Source organism: Scylla paramamosain, chromosome 15 (assembly GCF_035594125.1).
Source record: "Scylla paramamosain isolate STU-SP2022 chromosome 15, ASM3559412v1, whole genome shotgun sequence".
Taxonomy (NCBI): domain Eukaryota; kingdom Metazoa; phylum Arthropoda; class Malacostraca; order Decapoda; family Portunidae; genus Scylla; species Scylla paramamosain.
In genome coordinates this window covers 25727063-25748511 of record NC_087165.1, presented here as the reverse complement: position 1 = coordinate 25748511, position 21449 = coordinate 25727063, and the positions used below count along the sequence as shown (strand labels likewise).

At 38.8% G+C, this 21449-nt stretch overlaps 1 long non-coding RNA gene across 1 annotated transcript; it reads left to right on the top strand.

Moving 5' to 3' along the window:
* Positions 1 to 7789: 7789 nt before the first annotated feature.
* LOC135107744 (uncharacterized) lies at positions 7790 to 15889 on the top strand. Its single transcript, XR_010271970.1, has 4 exons — positions 7790 to 7894; positions 9157 to 9230; positions 11890 to 12063; positions 15215 to 15889. It is a non-coding gene; the product is annotated as an uncharacterized LOC135107744 (long non-coding RNA).
* The last annotated feature ends 5560 nt before the right edge of the window (positions 15890 to 21449 follow it).

Genomic DNA, 21449 nt, shown 5'->3' with positions numbered 1-21449 from the left:
GGGGGTTAGTTTGGGGGTTGATAACTTGACCTGTGAAAGAATTACTTGTGTGTAATTAGTGACAGTTATATAAGTAATGTGTGTGTGTGTGTGTGTGTGTGTGTGTGTGTGTGTGTTGTGTGTGTGTGTGTGTGTGTGTGTGTGTGTGTGTGTGTGTGTGTGTGTGTGTGTGTGTGTGTGAGAGCTCTCCCCTGCCTCTCCTGCTGTGGCTGTGTTGAGTGCCACAGTGCTGGCAGTGCCACAGGCAGTGACAACCAGCCTGCCTGCCTCTTCTTACCTGCTGTGGTTGTGGAGGGTAGGGCCAGCTGTACACCTGCTGTGGCTGTTGCTGCTGCTGCTGCCTGCTTTAGGGGGAGCAGGGGGCGCAGCGGAGGGCAGCTCTGAGTCGCTCCTGGTGTGGGGCGGGGGACAGAGGCTGTGGTAGGGACTGGTGTGGCTGATGGTGGGGTGGGGCGGGGCTCGGGGGCCGGGGGGGTGCAGGACGGAGGGCTCGTCGTAGCCGCTGTCGTGTCCCCCGGGGGGGCACCCGCGCCTCTTCCTCCTCCTCCTCCTCCTCCTGTGGCAGGAAGCCCTTCAGGTCAGGGCGGGGCAGCCGCAGCGCACCCTTTGCCCCAAGCCTGAAGGTGATTGGGCCGGGGGGCGGGCGGGGCGCAGACCTCCTCCTCCCCCACAGGGAGGGGCAGGGAGAGGTTTGGTGGGGATCCAGTGTGTCAGGGCAGGGTGGGGTGGAGGTGGCTCAGGTCCTCCCAGCAACACACACTACTGCAATATATAAAATAAATTAGACAGGGCTTAACTTAACAACAACAACACACAACAATAATTAATAATAATAATAATAAAAAACAATGCTAGGTTAGGTTGCGGGTTCCCAGTCAACAGTTGGCGTCAATAATGAGACAATAATTAAACAATTGCAATATTTACTGTTTAAATAAGATAATACAAAAATAATAAGAGATGCAATTATTTTTTTTTATGTAATCTGAACAAAATAATACAAAATAATAGTATTTCTATGTTAATTTAAGCACAGAAACAAATAAATCAATAAAAACAGTACAAAAAAACAATAAGATATACAATTATTTTTCATGTAATCTTAGCATGAAAATACACAAATAAATAAAATAAAAAAAAATACCAAGATATACAATTATTGGTGTATGATAAGCACAATAATCACTGTTCTGGAAAACAAGATTATTTGAGGCAGTGAATAATGTCACTTGGCTTCTTCTTGTGCTGTGCATCTGGTGATATCACTGCATGCTGCTCACAGGGGACTAGTTGTCGGCAGTGTCCGAGTGCTGCCCTGCTGTTGAAGCTGTGGTAGGACGCTGCGTCTGGTGATGACCATTGAAAACTTCCTGGTGTTGAATTCATAGGAAATAAGGATCACCTGAAGATCCGCCACCCCAGCCGCACTCGGGGTGGCAGATCTTCAGATGAGACAATCCGGGGTGGCAGATCTTCAGGTGGATCCCATACTTTTAATGAAGTAAACTTTTTTTCTGCATTTTATATCCACTCAGTTTTTTAATGCATTCATGTTGTTAGGTTAGGTTAGGTAAGGCTAACCTAACCTAACCTAACCTAACCAAGTGAGAGAGTCTGGGGGTGGCGGATCTTCAGGTGAGACAATCTGGGGTGGCGGATCTTCAGGTGATCCGGAAATAATTGTGGTATTACATGTGAAGATGTTAATTGATGTCTCTGTTGCTTTTTGGCAATTAGTTTGATTAATTCTGAGCTTAAAAACAAACAAAAAACCAACTCCAATCAAAATTCTGCGTTTCCCGAGGCCATGACACCATATTTGCCTCGGAACAGACCCCATTCGCGAAGCGCCACGACTGGCCAAGCCCTTAAGCCTTTCCCTCCCACCGGCCAATCAGAATTCACCTTATTTAACCCTTCATATCGACTGTAATTATTCATTTTATCAGTTATTCTTTGTGTGTGTGTGTGTGTGTGTGTGTGTGTGTGTGTGTGTGTGTGTGTGTGTCTGTTTCACTCATATAAAGTATAAGAATACAAGCTTATTTAATTATTTATCAATTAATTAATTTGAAAATAATGTTGAATATTTATTTATTTATTTATCTATTTAATTTCCGTCAGTGTGCCTTGAATTAAGCCAAGCCAGGCCAAAATCATTGTTATATTACAATTACACAATATATTCCAGTAAAAACTTACCATCTAATTCATAAAACAATAAAAGTAACAATAATAATCCATATTTTTATAAGTTAAACTAAATATTACAATGAAAACCGTGTACTTGTCACATCAATAAAGTCAATAATGCTGTACTTGGGTCCTCTCTCTCTCTCTCTCTCTCTCTCTCTCTCTCTCTCTCTCTCTCTCTCTCTCTCTCTCTCTCTCAGTGTATTTGTGAGATATATAACCACCCAGCCAGCCAGGGACCACAACACGTCACTAGTGGTGTACTGGGGTCTCTCTCTCTCTCTCTCTCTCTCTCTCTCTCTCTCTCTCTCTCTCTCTCTCTCTCTCTCTCTCTCTCTCTCTCAGTGTATTTGTGAGATATATGAAATAATGAGTGCAATGGTTGGCTTCACTAATGCACAGCTGGCAACTAACACCACACAGACAGCCAGGGACCACAACACCTCACTAGTGGTGTACTGGGGTCCTCTCTCTCTCTCTCTCTCTCTCTCTCTCTCTCTGTGTGTGTGTGTGTGTGTGTGTGTGTGTGTGTGTGTGTGTGTGTGTGTGTGTATCCTCTCTTTCAGCTAGGCAAGGATCCCAATATTCCCCTGTATCAAACAAACAAACAAACAAACAAACAAGGAAATTAAGATGAAATAACTGATCCAGGAATGGCAAACATATCTAACGTACCCAAACGAACGCCATATTGAAAAAATAACACCAACAATGAACAAACAACTCGAAAATAATATAAAAATCCGCTAATTTGACCCAAACATCCCCTGCCCTTATCACCCTCTCAGTTTCCTTATTTCCCGGCCTTCCACACCTTATTTCCCTTACCTTGACTATTCCAGGGGCAGGAAATAGTTAATTCCTCTTATTTCCGTCCCTCTTCGTGGCCTATTATACCGGGAATCTTTACATTTCAATTCCTAACACCACATCCACAGCGGCTTTCGATCCTCCATCTTGGTCTTGGTCTGGGTCCTTGTTTACATCGGCCTCGCATATAAACCTATAAAATTATCGTACTCAGCTGGGTTTTAGTTCAATAAATGCCTACATTGATATTTCCTCTTCCTTATTATATTTATAGGAACTGCAATAAAGATGAGAGGCAGTAAATAAGACCTATAGCGAGAAATTTAAAATATATTCTGTTAGGGGCATTAGTTCAAGATGCCATTGCCTAAAAGGAAAGCAAATCTGATGAATTAAGATTGTGGGGGAGAACAGAATAGCAATAATGTTTCTGAACGCACAAAATATACAGCAATAGAGGCTTTGCAATTATATACAGGGAAAGGACCGCGTTAACAGAAAGGCCACAGGAATTAGCCAGGTTTCTCCTGTTAAGAATGCAGAAATTTTGCTTATCTGCCACTAAAACACTATAAAAACACCTTTAAAACCTATGTCAGTTTTAATAGAGGCACAGAAGTGTAATTCTTTATTTAAATTAAGAGAAAGGACACAGAAATTAGTCTAGTTCTCAAGATTTTAGAGAAAAACCTGATACAAGAGGAACGGAAGAGAGAAAACATGACATTTTAAGTAAATTTTTCTAAGGTCCTACTAATTAAAACTTTCTTACCTAACATTACCGAGAGAGAGAGAGAGAGAGAGAGAGAGAGAGAGAGAGAGAGAGAGAGAGAGAGAGAGAGAGAGAGAGAAAGGGTGACAATCCCATATAACATTATCTAAATATTCCCAAAAAGAAGTCCTTATGTAATCTCGGTTATCTGAACAGTCATGTCTCCCAGCGCTGTCATTTTTCCAGCATTCATTCCTCATTCATTGCACAATAAATTCTGATGGTTAACTTACTCGTTTGAGGTGAAATAACGAAGATTAAAGAGCGATTAATATTTCCACTGCACTATATTCAAGACTCGCATCAAACTCCCACCTGTCAGGTTTATTTATTTATTTTTTATTTATTTATTTGTTTATTAATGTTATTGTTTTTTCACGGAAATGTTTGTTTTGATTTTTCTATTTATTTAATTGTTACTTGTTTTGTTTTTTGTTTTGTCTTATGAGTTAATTATTTCGTTGATTTCGTCATTCATTAATAAAATTATTGATCCATTTATTTGTTTTTTTTTTTCTTGTGTGTATATATAATTACGTATTTTTATAATATTAAGAGTTAATTATTTTTTTCTCGTTTGTTTGTCTGTTTTTTTTTTCTGTTTCGCGTTTCAAAAAAGAAAATCAGACTATTTATTTCATCTTCGAATGTGGAGAAGTTTTGTTTACTTATTTAATTTTGCCTAAATCAATCGTTTTTAATCGCTGTTTTCAGTAGAAACGTTTATTCTTATTTTTTATTCTGTTTATTTCTCAGTTTTATGACTTTATATTATATGTTTGGACACTTGTGAAAGGTAGCTGATAAACCCTGACTACTAACCCTTTAACTACTAACAAACACCATTTATCTCTCTCCCTCGCCAGCCTCCCTATTGCCAACTGTCTTCCACATCTATATAATCAGGAAACCATGTCAAAAAAACTACTTATGGGATGCTGGCGTTAACCATATAACTGCGTAGCCTATCTCCACTCTTCGCCAACATCTAAACACAAACCTATCTACCTTATAATGTCATCTACAGTTATTTTATAATTATTTAAATTGACAAAATTGTTATATCAAGTTGTTTTATATATTAAAATGTTTCCATCATGCCCACATACACACACAAAACCATTTAATTTGTAAACAACAAACATGTGTAGCCTATCATTTACATAGTGTTATTTTCTGATTACATACCGTGAGAAAATTACTCATATTACTTTTATTAGTATGTTTTATTTATTAAACTGCTTCTTTAATGCTTCCATGCACACACACACAACCATTTCTTTCGTAAACACAAAGTTATTTAGGCTATAATCTAATATTATTTCCTGATTCTTATGACTACTAGATTACAAATGGAAGTTTTTTTTCCCTTAAATTTCTCATTTTTCTCTCTATTTCCTTTTATTAAATTTTGCTACACATCTCAAAGCCTTCTCTCTCATTAATATTCGTATATTTGTGCCTATCTTTTATAAAACTCGAAACTATTTCATATTTTCATGTTATTCTTCCATTTATTCATATACATACACTTTTCACTATTCAATTTCTCTTATTCTTCTATTTTCTATTATTTTGTTCAGCTTATATTCCGTCTCCTCTTGTTAAGACTAATTAAAGGTCATTTTAGTTCCTCTCAGTCATTTTCATCCACAAAAAACTCATATTTCACTCCTACCTGTTTATTTTCATCCACCTCTTCCACTATTTGTTTCTATTTTCATTCTGCAATATATTTTCCTTCCTATTATTGCATCATCTACTTTCCCAGAAAAGATTAACCCTTCTGCCCCAGACAACTGCATTTAAAAGGGTTATTTAAACTGACCAGGTTTTAAAGGGTGTTTTTTTTTATCATTCTGCAATATATTTTCCTTATTAGTGCATCATCTACTTTACCAGAAAAGATTAACCCTTCTGCCCCAGACAACTGCATTTAAAAGGGTTATTTAAACTGACACGGGTTTTAAAGGGTGTTTTTTTTTTTTTTTTTATATATATAATTTCAGTGTCAGATTAGCAAGATTTTTGCATTCTTAACATGAGAAACATCCTTGAGAACTAGGCTAATTTCTGTGCCCTTTCTCTTAATTTAGATAAAGAATAATACTTCTGTGCCTTTATTTAAATTGACATAAGTTTATAAAGGTGTTTTTTATAGAGTTTTAGTGACAAATTATCAAGATTTCTGCATTCTTAACAGGAGAAACTTCCTTGAGAACTAGCCTAATTTCTGTGCCCTTTCTCTTAATTTAAATAAAAAATAACACTTCTGTGCCTTTATTTAAATTGACATAGGTTTTTAAAGGTGGTTTTATAGAGTTTTAGTGTCAGATTAGCAAGATTTCTGCATTCTTAACAGGAGAAACATCTTTGAGAACTAGGCTAATTTCTGTGCACTTTCTCTTAATTTAGATAAAGAATAATACTTCTGTGCCTTTATTTAAATTGACATAGGTTTTTAAAGGTGTTTTTTATAGAGTTTTAGTGTCAGATTAGCAAGATTTCTGCATTCTTAACAGGAGAAACATCTTTGAGAACTAGGCTAATTTCTGTGCACTTTCTCTTAATTTAGATAAAGAATAATACTTCTGTGCCTTGATTTAAATTGACATAGGTTTTTAAAGGTGTTTTTTATAGAGTTTTAGTGTCAGATTAGCAAGATTTCTGCATTCTTAACAGGAGAAACATCCTTGAGAGCTATGCTAATTTCTGTGCATTTTTTCTTAATTTAAATAGAGACTGAGAGGAACTAGAATGACCTTTAATTAGTCTTAACAAGAGGAGACGGAATATAAGCTGAACAAAATAAAAGAAAATAGAAGAATAAGAGAAACAGAATAGTGAAAAGTGTATGAATATGAATAAATGGAAGAATGACACGAAAATATGAAATACTTAGAGTTTTATAGGCACAAATATACGAATATTAATGAGAGGGAAGGCTTTGAGGTGTGTAGCAAGATTTAATAAAAGGAAATAGAGAGAAAAATGAGAAATTTAAAGCAAAGAAACTTCCATTTGTAATCTAGTAGTCATTATAAGAATCAGGAAATGATATTAGATTATAGCCTAAATAACTTTGTGTTTACGAAAGAAATGGTTTTGTGTGTGTGCATGGAAGCATTAAAGAAATATTTTAATAAATAAAACAAACTAATAAAGGTAATATAAGTAATTTTCTCACGGTATGTAATCAGAAAATAACACTAGGTAAATGATAGGCTACACATGTTTGTTGTTTACAAATTAAATGGTTTTGTGTGTGTATGTGGGCATGATGGAAACATTTTAATATATAAAACAACTTGATATAACAATTTCGTCATGGTAAATAATCCTAAAATAACTCTAGATAGGTTTGTGTTTAGATGTTGGCGAAGGAGTGGAGATAGGCTACCCAGTTATATGGTTAACGCCAGCATCCCATAAGTAGTTTTTTTTGACATGGTTTCCTGATTATGTAGATGTGGAAGACAGTTGGCAATAGGGAGGCTGGCGAGGGAGAGAGATAAATGGTGTTTCTTAGTAGTTAAAGGGTTAGTAGTCAGTGTTTATCAGCTAGCCTTCACAAGTCTCAAAAAATATAATATAGTCACAAAACTGAGAAATAAACATAATAAAAAGCCAGAATAAACGTTTCTACTGAAAACTGCAATTAAAAACGATTGATTTAGGCAAAATTAAATAAATAAATAAACAAAACTGCTCCACATTCGAAGATGAAATAAATAATCTGATTTTCTTTTTCGAGACACAAAACAGAAAAAAAAACAGAAAAACACACAAGAAAAAAAGAATTAACTCTTAACATTATAAAATATATATATAATTATACACACACACAAGAATAAAGCAAATAAATGGATCAAGAATTTTATTAATGAATGACGAGATCAACAAAATAATTAACTCATAAAACAGAACAAAACACAAAACAACCAAAAATTAAATAAACAAAAACTCAAAACAAACATTTATGTGAAAAAAAAACAAGTAATAAGCAAATAAATAAAAATAGAATAAATGATGTGGGAGTAGGCTAGTTGGAAGCCGATCGAGTGTAGTGCAGTGGATATATTAATCGCTCTTTAATCTTCGTTATTTCACCTCAAACGGGTAAGTTAGCCGTCAAATTTTATTGTGAAGTGAATGAGGAATGTATGTTGGCAAAATGACAGCGCTGGGAGACGTGACTGTTAAGATATCTGAGATTACATAAGGGCTTCCTTTTGGGAATATTTTTATTATGTTATACAGGATAGGCACCCTCTTTCTCTCTCTCTCCTGATACAAGTCTTTAATTGGTATAAGAGTTATAACAAGGGAGACGTAAGCAAAATATTTAGTATCAGCAACCAGGGTAGAACAAGAAATAACGGGTACAAGCTTAAAAATCTGGGAATAACATGGAAATATTTAGGTATATTTCACAGAGGGACTGCCATCTGTAAGCATGGTCGCTTCTTGCAGCTTCCCTTATTTCTTACGTTCTTAAGGGCTTGAGTGAGTGAGTGTGAGGGTGAGGGGGAAAATTGTGTTTGGTTTTGGTATATGGACATAAGATTTTAGTGAGTGCTCTTGTAAGGATAGGGGAGGAGTGCTTTTCGTCTCCATCAAGGGCTAAAGTGATGAGTGCTGGCTTAATAAATTCGTAGGAGATAATATTTTAGTGCTTCTCTTCCCCAACAAAGGTTAATGCGAGGAAATAGTGTTGTGAGTGAGAATAAGGGTGGTAATAAGTGAGTTAAGGGTGGTAATAAATAAGGTAAGGGTGATAAATGAGAATAAGGGTGATATTTCAGTGTTTCTCTTCCCCAACAAGGGTTAATGCGAAGAAAGAGTGTTGTGAGTGAGAATAAGGGAGGTAAGTGAGGTAAGGGTGATAATAAGTGAGAATAAGGGTGATATTTTAGTGATTTTCTTCCCCAACAAAGGTTAAGGTGTTGAAAGTGTGTTGTGAGTGTGAGGTGAGTGTGAAAGCTGTGTGCCTTGCCTTGCTATGGGTTTATACATCTCTCATAACACTTCCCTGCCAGACCACCTCTGTGTGTGTGTGTGTGTGTGTGTGTGTGTGTGTGTGTGTTATATATAAAATGTAAATAAATAACTGCATTTCTACTGTACTGATGGGAGAAACACACTTTTAAAAGGCACTATTCAAAGTGGCACAGGTTTTTAAAGATGTTTTTTTTATGGTTTTAGTGACAAATTAACATTCCTACATTACTAACAGGAGAATCACTCACGAAAACCTCTGCTAATCATCTTTGTGGTCTTTGCAATCAATTGAGAGAGAGAGAGAGAGAGAGAGAGTGTGTGTCAGCTAAACCAATTCAACTTGATACGAGTGAAAATCTAATGATCTTCCATTCCCACAGAACTGTCAGCCTAACCACGGAGTACTGGAGATTGTGTTCTGCATTGCCAGCCGGCACAAGCGGTGACAGGCAAGGCATGTGAGGTTGTCTCACAGCTTTACTAACTTATGCAGGTACTGGTGCAATGCTATGCCCACAACACTCATTCACTTTATTCTTCTTTTTCCTCCTCCTTCTCCTTATTCCCTCCTCCTCCTTCTCGTCCTCCTTCTTATTCCTCCTCCTCCTCCTCCTCCTCCTCCTCCTCCTCCTCCTCCTCCTCCTCCTCCTCCTCCTCCTCCTCCTCCTCCTCCTTATTTCTCCTCCTCCTTCTCGTCCTCCTTCTTATTCCTCCTCCTCCTCCTCCTCCTCCTCCTCCTCCTCCTCCTCCTCCTCCTCCTCCTCCTCCTCCTCCTCCTCCTCTCCTCCTCCTCCTCCTTCTCGTCCTCCTTCTTATTCCTCCTCCTCCTCCTCCTCCTCCTCCTGGGGAGGAGCCTTCTGCTATGCTGTCCTGTCTCTCTTCACTGTAGCTAGTTAGAAGTAGTTACCAAACAGCCTTGCAAGGACCAAAAGGTTTGTTGCTGTTTGGCTTTCCTTTGTATTCCTTTGTATTCCTCCTCCTCCTCCTCCTCCTCCTCCTCCTCCTCCTCCTCCTCCTCCTCCTCCTCCTCCTCCTCTTCTCCTTCTCCTCCTCCTCCTTATTCCTCCTCCTCCTTCTCGTCCTCCTTCTTATTCCTCCTCCTCCTCCTCCTCCTCCTCCTCCTCCTCCTCCTCCTCCTCCTCCTCCTCCTCCTCCTCCTCCTCCTCCTCCTCCTCGTACTAGCTTATTGGCTAAATGACTTGTGGCTTATTGAGGCTTATTGGTGACTGGCTTAGTGAGGCTTATTGGTGACTGGCTTAGTGAGGCTTATTGGTGACTGGCCAATGGGGTGAGATTTTATCTTGGCCACAACACTTATAAAAGAAGAATTACCAAAGATGGAATGTTATCACAACATCTGCCCTCTGACATCACATTATAAGTCATTGCTGATAGGTATATTAACTGTACTGTTATCTCATCCTAGTTCAGGAGTTAGTATCTTATCTCTCTCTCTCTCTCTCTCTCTCTCTCTCTCTCTCTCTCTCTCTCTCTCTCTCTCTCTCTCTCTCTCTCTCTCTCTCTCTCTCTCTCTCTCTCTCTCTCTCTCTCTCTCTCTCGCTTTACGCTGATGACGTAAAGAAACTAATTGTGTCTGTTTTCCTAAGTTTTAACAAGTATATTTAAATCCTTTATCTATCTTATATAATGGTACAGTCAATGGTTATCATTGAAACACTTTATATAAGCACACACTATCTTTATGATCTTGGTTGAAAAATAATGAAAATATGGAAAGTACGTATCTCAAAGTTCTCAGTCTCAGGGTGAGACGAAACTTTCTTTCAAAACAAGGGCACCAAAAGTGGTCAGTGAACAAGTATGCTGATTATTCAAGAACACCTTTTCAACATATCACTCCTAATACCAGTGTTGGACATTCTCATACTGATCTTCATAAAAGGTGTCTCCAGGCATTCTGTATTATATCCAAAGCATATTTAACATGGTAGATTTTTTTCACAATTTTCTCAGCTATTGCTGGTTGTAGATTGTTATGTTGGCCTGCTGATACTTGTGTGTGTGGAATATTTGTCTTCTCATGTTAATTATCAGGGAGTTACTGTACTTTCTGTACTTAACTCCATGGATAAATCACTTGTCATACTTCAGAGAATGACTGGTAATGAAATATTTTCATATTCACAACATTCTAATCTGTCTTTGTTTCACAGTGGGTGTAGTTATGCTGTTGTGGCCGAAGCCGGGTTTGCGGTCTTGGGCTTGCGCCCGTTCGGCTTCCTGCTGGACACAGTGCCACGACAGCATATCTGTGCCTGCTGTGAAACAAAGAGAGATGAGGGAACGTGAGGCATCTCCTTCCAGTGGAATGTTGTTAATTCAAACCAAGGATGTAAAGCATGTGTGAATTCAAAAGGAAGAGAGTGGTATGGAAGTTGGAAGATTTTCAGAGGATCTCTCATCCCAAAACTGTGATACAGTATTTTTGTGAAAGCTGAATGTCAGAGAATTTCATTGACATGATGTTTCATTAACACAAAAGAAAATGTGATCAGAATTGGCCTCAAGAGAAACACAATGGGTGCACTTCATACTGTACTTACAAGCTCTTGTGTTGCCACAAGGTGACAGTATTATCATTCACTGAAAAGTGTTTCATTAGTACAGGAAGTAAAAAAAAAAAAAAAATTAAAAATAATACTACATGAGATGCCAATCACACTGCATTAAAATATGCAAAGCTAGTATGCTTCAATAACAGACAAAACATGAAGATAAAAAAAAAAAAAAAAAAAAGTGAAAAGATTAGACCTTGATTTTTAGGTTAGGTTAGGTTAGGTTAATACACTGAAAACTTGTTTCTTAGATATGCTGTCATGAAATGGAGATGTAATATTTCTATTGTGATATGCTGTCAAACATAATATATATGTCTTTATTACACTCTGACATTTGTCATTACAATGTATCATTACATTTTAACCATACATAGTTACTGTCAAATATGATATATGTACTTGCCTTTATTACACTTATGACATTTCTTGCATACAATACTACATTTTGACTGTACATATTTACCATCTTGAAAATTCTCCTAATAAAAGTGCACTCCTTTCATCAGTGATCCATTAAACAAGCCTTTCTTGCAGGATGAGAGTACAGGCTGCAGGCACGGAGTGTTTGACGAGGCAGTTATCGCCACAGCACTTAGGGAAGTACTGAAGGGCCTTGAGTATTTCCACAACAACGGACAAATCCACAGGTATCACCCGGAGGCAGAGTCTGCGTGCCGAGGACGGCATTGTTTACCCATCAGTGAATAGGTACTGGATGTTAGCTGAATAGTTGTCATCTTGTCTCTTGGCTGGAGTGCAAGGCTAGCAGTCTTACCCTCCTGTGTGTGTGTGTGTGTGTGTGTGTGTGTGTGTGTGTGTGTGTGTGTGTGTGTGTGTGTGTATTTACCTAGTTGTATTGTACAGGGCATGAGCCTAAGCTGTGTGCGTGTGTGCGTGCATGCGCACTTAGTCTAAGAGAGCAGATATGGTCTCATCACATCCTAAGGGGCAATCAAGATACATGTTGTAAGAAATAACCAGATGCTTGCAAAAATATTAGCAACGGAAAACATTCAACATCTCTTTCTTTGTGTTTGATGTTGTCAGCATTTAGGTGGATGTTGAGGCAGCTCAATGTGGTACAAAGTAATGGAGATTGTGTGTGTGTGAGTGGGTACATCAAATTCCCTTTGAAACACTAACAAAAACATGGTGTATCTCTCCTCACACACAGGGAGGGTTTGGATATTTTGTCAAAAACAGCTTGCTTTGAGTCCTCAGTAGTACAACTCTGTATGCCTCTGTTACGCTAAACTAAATGGCACTAAACTCACATCCTTTGTATTGAAAATGCAATAAGATTAAAATCTCTTGGTTGAGAGATTTTGGGTGTGGCAAGATTAAGAAGAGGCAGGAGTGTGCTGTTTCCAGATGACTGCATCAGTGTAGGAGGCTGTTACCTTTTCACCTGTTCTCCATCCTAATCTATTTACACTTGTTTCCTTAACTTGAGTTCCTTATCTCTCATGCATTCTTTCCCTGCCCCTCCTCCTCCTCCTCCTCCTCCTCCTCCTCCTCCTCCTCCTCCTCCTCCTCCTCCTTGTTCTTCTTGTTCTTGTTCTTTTTCCTCTTCCTCCTCCTCCTCCTACTTATTCCTCCTCCTCCTCCTCCTCCTCCTCCTCCTCCTCCTCCTCCTCCTCCTCCTCCTCCTCCTCCTCCTCCTCCTCCTCCTCCTCATTCTTCTTCTTCTTCTTCTTCTTCTTCTTCTTCTTCTTCTTCTTCTTGTTCTTTTTCCTCCTCCTCCTCCTCCTCCTCCTCCTCCTCCTCTCATCATCATCATCATCAGCATCAACTGAGAAAACTTGATATTAGAGAAACTTTCAGAGAGAGAGAGAGAGAGAGAGAGAGAGAGAGAGAGAGAGAGAGAGAGAGAGAGCATCTATATGAAGAGCTGTCTTTAATCCCCTCGACCTCTTTGTGAGAGTGTGTGTGTCTTCTTCTTCTTCTTCTTCTTCTTCTTCTTCTTCTTCTTCTTCTTCTTCTTCTTCTTCTTCTTCTTCTTCTTCTTCTTAATCCCTCTTCCTTTCTTTCTTTCTTTTTTTTCTTTTTTCTTTCTTTTTCTTTCCTTCTCTCTTCTTCTTCTTCTTCTTATATATATATTCTTCTTATATATATTCTTACTTCTTTTCCTCGTTACTCTTCACTATTGTACACTTCACTTGTACAAAGCTAGCAGCTGGGGGATGAGAAAAACTGGTGGAGAACACTCAGAACACCTAACTTCATAGAAACTGTTTTAGCTAGAGATGAGATGAAGAGTTTCTAGTTCAGATTATAACTGAAGGGCAGACTGAGGATGTTCAGTAGAAGAGGGGGATGGTTGAGTGTCACTGAAGAAGAGGGGATAGTTGCCTGGAAGGTTGTGTCGAGTTGATAGATGGAAGAATTAAGTCTTTGGTGCATTGAACAATGCTAGGTTTGCTCGGTCACAATCAGAAATTTTAGAGAGTTGAGAAGTCAGGCATTCTGTGGCTTCCTTGTGAGAATTGTTTACTTCCTGAAGGGTTCGATGTCTACAAAAAAGACATGGAAAAGTGCAAGGTGGTATCATCAGTGTAGGAATGGATAGGACAAGAAGTTTGGTTTAGAAGATCATTAACAAAAAATAAGAAGAGAGTGAGTGACAGGACAGAACCCTGAGAAACACCACTGTTAATAGATTTAGAAGAACAGTGACTGTCTACCACAGCAGCAATAGAATGATCAGAAAGGAAACTTGAGATGAAGTTACAGAGAGAAGGATAGAAGCCATAGGAGGATAGTTTGGAAATCAAAGCTTTATGCCAGACTCTATTAAAAGCTTTTGATATGCACAAGCCAACAGCAGCAAGTTTCACCAATATCCCTAAAAGAGGATGACCAAGACTCAGTAGGGAACTCCATAAGATCACCAGTAGAGTGGCCTAGACAGAACCCATACTGGCAATCAGATAGAAGGTTGTGAAATAATAGATGTTTATGAATCTTCCTGTTGAGAATAGATTCAAAACTTTGGAGAGGTAGGAAATTACAGCAATAGGACGATAATTTGAAGGATTAGAATGGTCACCCTTTTTAGGAACAGGCTGAATTTTGGCAAACTTCCAGCAAGAAGGAAAGGTAGATATTGATAGACAAATTTGGAAGAGTTTGATTAGGCAAGGTGCAAGCACAGAGGCACAGTTTCAGAAAACAATGGGAGGGACTCCATCAGGTTTGTAAGCTCTCTGAGGGTTAAGGCTAGCCAGGGCATGGAAAACATCACTGCAAGGGATTTTCATAGGTAGCGTGAAGTAATCGGAGGATGGAGGAGACGGAGGAACAGACCCTGAATTATCCAAGGTAGAGTTTTTAGCAAAGGTTTGAGTGAAGAGTTCAGCTTTAGAAATAGATGAGATGGCAGTAGTGCCATGAAGAAGCAAAGTTATTGGAGATGTTTTTGGCTAGGTGCAAGAAATTACAAGGGGAGTTAGATCTTGAAAGATTTTGACACTCTTTTAATGAAGAACACACACTTGTTTAGGTCATGCTGATACAGGTTAGGAATTTAATGGGACAGACTTGACTACTTTTACAATTTTAATGTGTATGTATATATATAGACCTTAATTATCAATATAATATACAACTAAATCTTGATTAGTAAAATATATTTTCTAAAACCCCCTGAAATAACCACTTAAACTTTTTTGGGGGGATTTAAGAGTTTTTTTTCAGGGGGGGGGGGCATTAATGCTAAGCCTGGAGGCAGGAGGGTGACAGTGGAGTTTTTAAGCTGGTAAATGGCTTTCTGGGTCAACACAAGATCAGCTGCCATATATATCACTAACACTCCCTGCTGCAGCTATGCCAATGAATGTGCTTTTTCTTTCATTTTCAGCTCCTGGTGACCTATGGTAAAGCACAGCAACAAAACTGTAAGCATCCAAAATTAGTCAATGATGGGTTGCGTGAAGCCTGATGGAGTCGTCAGTTATGGATGCTGCTTCCGTGGCAGCTGGACCAGCACTGGTGTTGGATGTGTATGAACAGCTACACAAGCGTCTCAGCTGCTGTGAGATGTATGATGACTGTGTTCTAGCACATGATGGATATGCAACTCAAATATATCCACATTTTTTCCATATGTGCTTTTCACCTGCATTTTTGCTGTATAGATTTCTTTTGTGGTGACTACAGTCAGCTCGCCACTAATGTGCAGTATTCTGATGCAAATCACGTATACTGCCTGGGATCAGCTTGCTTGCGAGTCGTACCCTAACGGAATTTAAAGCCTACTGCATGGATGGTCCGCAACAAATTGTAAAAATGTCTGTAACACTGATATCGAGGTAGCAAGTGCAGTTCCAATCCCAACATCACTAGCACTATACACAGTGATGCAAGTTTGGTGAGAAGAATGAGCTGTAACTGCTGCAGCTGCCACCATTGATAGTGACATCAACAGTGAGCATTCATCAGCTGTTTGTGTAAACAGTGGCTCAGTGTGGTCTTTTAATGAATGTTTGTGTACTGTATAAGTCTTAATTCATTATTTAAAAAAATATTTTTACAACTCCTATGTTTGTATTACCTTCAGTTGTATCCATGAACAATCTGAATGCTATAAGTAGTTTGGAAATATTTAAATTCTTGAGGGTTGTCTCACACAGGCTGGAACCATAGTCTTTTTTTGCCATTGCTTTCATTAAAACTCTAAAGTAAATCACATCTAATCTAATCTAATGAACCTACCCCATGGTGTCAAAAGAGCATCCCTTCAGCTGCATCTTTATTATTTCCAGGAAAAAAAAGTGCAGAGATTAGGAGTATAAATGTCCTAAAACTGAACTTGGGACCTGACAGTCATCATGGTCTCAATGTCTAAGGTGTCATCCTTGTGTTCTCTCAGTGAGAGGTTCAATCCCTGGCTGGCTACAACTTGTCATGGCTAAAGACTTATCTCATCTTGAGATCAATTTCTCATTGTTTCCATAGAATGAATGTCCATGTGGGGAGCATGACACAAGTCACAAGGGTTGGTACCAAATCTGATGAGTAGGGCAGCTGCAAAGGGATAATCATGCATCTGAGAAGCCCATGCATTATAAGAGATAATATGTAAGAGAGGGTGCATCATCATCATCATCATCATCATCATCATGGAGCATCCATTTAGCCTTGCACCACATTTCAAGCCATATCTGCCAAAATTAATGTCCTCAGATGCCTCAAAACACTTGAGTAGAACTGGCAGTTGATGATCTTTTTTGGGGGATGAATTCATGATGAACTATCCTATGAATCTCAAAGACATTGAATAAAAATGCTCTTAGTGGTTTTCCAGACCTGAACCATGCCCTGCATGGAGATGCTGGACTCTTCTATTGTAAAGACTTGTTTGGGTTAGGGGGTTATACCTGTAAACCCAAATTTTGTTCCCAGAGATGTCCTTTGACATGAAGGTTGGGTCATTCATGGCTGGCTGACAGAATTCCTGACAGACTTTGGCCTGATGCTTCTTCTGTCCATTGTGGAGATGATTCTGCACAAACAGTAGATGCTTGACATGCTTAGAGAACAACACTTCCAGAATAAGTTTCAGGGGTGACAACAGTGCTGAATGTGCTGCTGTATTGCTGCTCAAATGGACTATTTTCAAAGAGATGGTGCCCAAATGCAAATTAAGTAAGTGCTGTAGGTAAAAGTAATTTTTTCATACCAACTGTTTATCTGTCAAAATATAGTGTAGACTATCTTTTATGCTCCAAGCACACATATGTTAGCACATAAACACATCACTGAAAAGTGTATCAAGCTTCCTTGACAATGCAGCTTCAAGTAAATGAATGACACATGTTATACAATTTTTTCTGCTGATAGTTATAATCATATGAACAGGAACATTCATAATGCTAATATGCTAATCAATATAAATAACCATCTTTATGATATCTATATTCTTATCTTTGTAATGAGATACTTAAACATTAGTTAAGCAGGAAATCTTAAAAAGAGAGACCATTGGTGGTGGCTGAAGCCACTGAACACATGTTTTCTTTTGTCTGGCCATTATGGAACACATACTGGCAATTAGATAGAAAGTTGTCAAGTGATAGATGTTTAAGAATCTTCCTTTTGAGGATAAATTCAAAAACTTCAGATAGGCAGAAAATTAAAGCAACAGGACAGTAGTATGAGGGATTAGAATGGTCACCCTTTTCAGGAACAGGCTGAATGTAGGCAAACTTCCAGCAAGAAGTAATATTATTACATGTTGACACACAGAGTTGAAAGAGTTTGACTTGGCAAGGTGCAAGCACAGAAATGCAGTTTTGAAGAACAAGAGGAGGGACCCCTCCAAGCTTTCCAAGGGTTTAGGGCAGCGAAGGCATGGAAAACATCATTGTGAAGAATTTTACTAGATAGCATCAAGTAGTCATAGGGTGGAGGAGAGGGAGGAACAAGCCTTCAATCAAACTTCCAAATAACAAACTATTACCAGTGAATTTGTCCACAAGGAAGCAAAAGGAGCAAGCAATCCCTTTGTTTCCTGGAATTCAGTAAGTAGGGAAGTAAATGACTGGATCAAAACTCACACAAAGGCAACCAATTGGAAACCAAGGGAATCAAACATCATCATGACAAAGAACACAAGGAATAGAACTTTCATGGCTAAAGCAACTGAGGAAAAACCAATGTGGTCACTTTTTGACAACCAATTCCTAACTGTCACAAGCCTCACTCCACTACCACACAGGGTCAAAGGTCAATTTTAAGGCCGTATCATTTCAAAGTATAATCACAGAGTACCACAATAAAAATACAAACACAATCTCTTCAAATCATAATGGATGAACAAACTCACACACACACACACACACACACACACACACACACACACACACACACACACACACACACACACACACACACAAGCCAGACATGAACAACACCACCACTGGTCATTGCTTGTTTGAGAGCAGAGATAAAATACTGCACAACTTCTTGACTTGGTAATGCTGTTGTGTCCGCCATCTGAGGTCCATTCCTGCAGTCACCGACAGCTGCACTCAGCTAAGTGGAGGAAAGGAAAGTCTGAGTGTGATGCAGGTGGTGGTGGTGGTGGTGGTGGTGGTGGTGGTGGTGTGGTGTGGTATAATGGTGTTGATAGATGAAAAGAATTAAAGTCAAATGAAATTATCAGAAAAAAATAAGAGAAGAAGAGAATGTGGAAGATCTGAGAGACACAACAAGCACAACAGACCATTCAGGGCAAGACAGAACAAAAGGTGTTTTACTGACTATACAACAAGCATGACAGACACAGGACAATGGAGGACAGGCAAGTCTACCCCTTGAAGCACAGCAACGCAGAACAAGGAAAAAAAAGCACAACAGCTTCTCAGTCAGGACAAAACAGAAGAACAGCACACCATTTCTTCCTCTGTGCCAGAAAACATTGTAAAGCAGCCACGTTTCAGACCAGGCCAGGCACAGATGTACTGAACCAATAGCAAACCACAGACACACACAAGCCAACTAACACACAAACACACAAACATATATTATTTAGAGCCATGCACATAAACAAACACAAATATTAAGCTATGTTGCTTGAATTTTTTTTTTTTTTAGGCATGCAATAGAATTATTAAAGATGCTGTTTACAAAATACTAAGCACAATAACTATACACAAAAATTTATGATGCATTGGTTAAGACCTGTAGTGTGTGTGTGTGTGTGTGTGTGTGTGTGTGTGTGTGTGTGTGTGTGTGTGTGTGTTTGTAAATACTTTGAATATAACTTTATGTCAAACTTCATTGAATTCACCAAATAAATAAATATTGATAAAATATCAAACTTCCTTTTAACTCCAATAAAAATCCCAATATTAACAAGAAAATCAGGTTAGACTTTCTGGTACATTCTGAAACAAGTCTGGCCACACCTCCACTACTTCCCAAAGCCTCTAGTTGAAGAGACACAGGTTTTCAAGAGAGTTTTTTATGGTTCTTCTGACAGATACACAACATTTCTACAGTATCAACAGGAGAAACTCTCTGTAGCCTCGGAAGACAGTGACTGAGAGCACAGCAACCCTCAACAAATGTACATACTCACCGGTCAACTATGAAGGCCACCAGGGTACACAACAGGGCCGTAATGTGCAACTACAGAGGGGACTCCAATGGTGGTGGTGGTGGTGGTGGTGGTGGTGGTGGTGGTGAGGGTGGTGGTGGTGGTCACATATCCTGGTATCTGTATAGAAAGAAAGAGATTAGATTCACTGGCTTGAATTATGGAATAGTGAAAGGCTATAAATAAATAAATATAATCCTTTGCTTTGTTGGGTAGCAAGCTGTTTTATAAAAGCAAGTTTCTCATTAGCTTTGACTTTTGTTGAACATGCATGCAAGGTAACAATGTTAAAAGACACCCATAATTTCAAGCCACTAAGCCAGTCACCCAATAGGCCTCACTAAGCCACAAGTCATTTAGCCAATAAGCCAGCAGGAGGAGGAGGAGGAGGAGGAGGAGGAGAAGGAGAAGGAGGAGGAGGAGGAGGATGTTTATTTGTAATTCATATGAATAATATGTATTGAAAGTTTAAATTATTAGTAGAACTCTCTCTCTCTCTCTCTCTCTCTCTCTCTCTCTCTCTCTCTCTCTCTCTCTCTCATCCACCATTAGCCAGTCTCCCTCTCCCTCTCTCACCATTGGTCGGTGGTCTGTACAGCAGACACCCAGTCGTCATGGTGAAGGGATTTTCTCCAAGTACTGTACCTCCACCACTCCCTCCAGGCTCCTCCCACTTTCCTCCAGTCATTCCGTAAGCTTGATGATCAGCAGCTGTTCCTCTATACCACAAGCTTCACTCTGGGCAGCTCTCTGGAGGCCTCCGAACCTGTGGGTGTGAGGTTAGGTTAGTTTAGGTTGGCTAGGTTAGGCCTGTGATTGGTATATGGAGGACAGGACAGGACAAAGTGACCAGTGGGGAGGCTGTGGAAGGCCTGGGGATGCTGTGTGAAGGATGACACGACAAGGAGACCAGTGAGAAGGCTGTGGAAGGCCAGGGGATGCTGTGTGGAGGAGAGAGAGAGAGAGAGAGAGATAATTGTGAAGAAGGAAGGTTTAGAGATACAAACACTGAAAAAAAGCTTCTCTCTGGGGAATCTCTCTGCTTTCTGAAAATAAATACATACATAAATAAATCTCATACATAACATACATAAATAAATACATAAATAAATAAATACATAAATAAATCTCAGGGCTTTCACCTGTCACAATCTCTGCTTTCTGAAAATAAATGCATACATAAATAAATAAACAAACAAACAAACAAACAAACAAACAAACAAACAAACAAACAAACAAACAAACAAACAAACAAACAAATAAATAAATAAATAAATAAATACATACATACATACATACATACATACATACATACATACATACATACATACATACATACATACATACATACATACATACATACATACATACATACATACATACATACATACATACATACATAAATAAATAAATAAAAAGGTCATGTCTCTCTATTTTGTACGGGTGACTGAAGTAAATGATAATTCCTTATAGTAAATGATAATTCCTTATAGTAAATGATAATTCCTTATAATTAAGTTATCCTTTCAATGAGGCAAGGAAGTGTACAGGTCCACACACTTAAATCTGAACCGCAATCAACACAAAAGATTTCAGCGCCAGCCTATACACCCCACACGGCACCCCACATAGGCCTACCTTCCTGCCTACTACCTGCTTCATCCAATATGCTAAAGAATATTCACCAATACCAACAATATTCAACAGAACTGTACAGCAAATATGTGGTTCAATATTTGGTGTTAATTAAAAAGACCCACCAATACCACTTCCACGGTGTACTGAGGTTGACACATTTATTCTATAACTTCTATAACTCTCCATAACACTAATACACACATATATATCACAACAGAAGAGTGAGGCAGAAGTAACAAAATTATTACATACCTTGTGTCTTCTGCCAGTCTCCCTCACTCTGAATATCCAAGGCAAAGTCACCTCTTCCTGCCAGGGTTCTATCACCAACACAGTCATCTGGAAGGCAAAAATT